Genomic DNA, 1,104 nt, shown 5'->3' with positions numbered 1-1,104 from the left:
CAGTCTCGACTTTTAGGGAAGGTTTTTACATTTGTCTGTGGATATCCAGGGCTCATGTATGAGATTACTAACAAGCATTACTGAATAATCAGATTAGGGACAGTTTGCTATGTCTACTAGGTGGCTAGAGTCTGATCCTCAGAGCCTATGGTTTGGACGGTGCCATATTTTTTTAAAAATGAAAATCTTGCAGTCTTACCAGTGAGTAGTAATTTCAACTATTTCTAAGGCAATTATTTTAGTACTTACAGCTTATCTTTATAACGGAAAGGTGGATAATAGGCTCATCCATTGTGCTTTCCCACAAAGTAGAAACACAGTGACCATAGTTTTTTAATGTGTGTTTTTTAAACTTTTTAACTACCTGTATACTGTGTTCAAATTACTAAGGTTGAGATTTTTAAACATGGGACAGTCATCATGTTGTGTGGCAATAACTCTAGTCAGCACTATATCATATGAAAAATGTTGTACTGTATTGTCTGATGGCTGCTTTCTGAATCTTTTTGCACACTAGAGTATCGGTACAATGACAGTTGTCATTTGGCAGATTACTCCCTATTAGTAGAAACGTAGTTGTTCATTTGGTGAATGAGCTGTGTGTTCAGGATGTTCATTTAAGTGAGAAACTTATCAATCCAAAAAGTGCTCTTTGAAAACACAAGTTACTTTTGAGGTATGTAATTTAGAAGCTTGTATTATCTGATTTCAGAGGTGGAAGCTTGTATTAACTGACATCAGAGACAATGGGGCTATGATCTCTCTGTAGGGCACCTGTTCTAGCTATATAATGTGGCTAAGGGCCACAGAGTCCTGTAGGATAAGCAGTGAATTGCTAATTGCTAGGTGGGCAGTTCAAACCCACCAGCCACTCAGAAACACTATGCAGAGTTACTGTGAGGCATGTAACAACAGCAGTCTGTTAAAGTGCAAGAGTGTGGGGGTGGGAGAACAAACAAGATGGCGGATCGGGTGGACGTATAGCAGAGAGCTCCGCCAACAAAAACACAGAATACCCGACCAAGCAGGCTCAGGGGATGGTCCCAGAACTCTGAACCACATATAAAGGAATACTTAGAAGGTTGGAAGGCTCACAGCTGGGGG

Source organism: Chrysochloris asiatica, unplaced genomic scaffold (genome assembly GCF_000296735.1).
Source record: "Chrysochloris asiatica unplaced genomic scaffold, ChrAsi1.0 scaffold00157, whole genome shotgun sequence".
NCBI lineage: Eukaryota > Metazoa > Chordata > Mammalia > Afrosoricida > Chrysochloridae > Chrysochloris > Chrysochloris asiatica.
Note: the sequence above shows the minus strand (reverse complement) of the source record.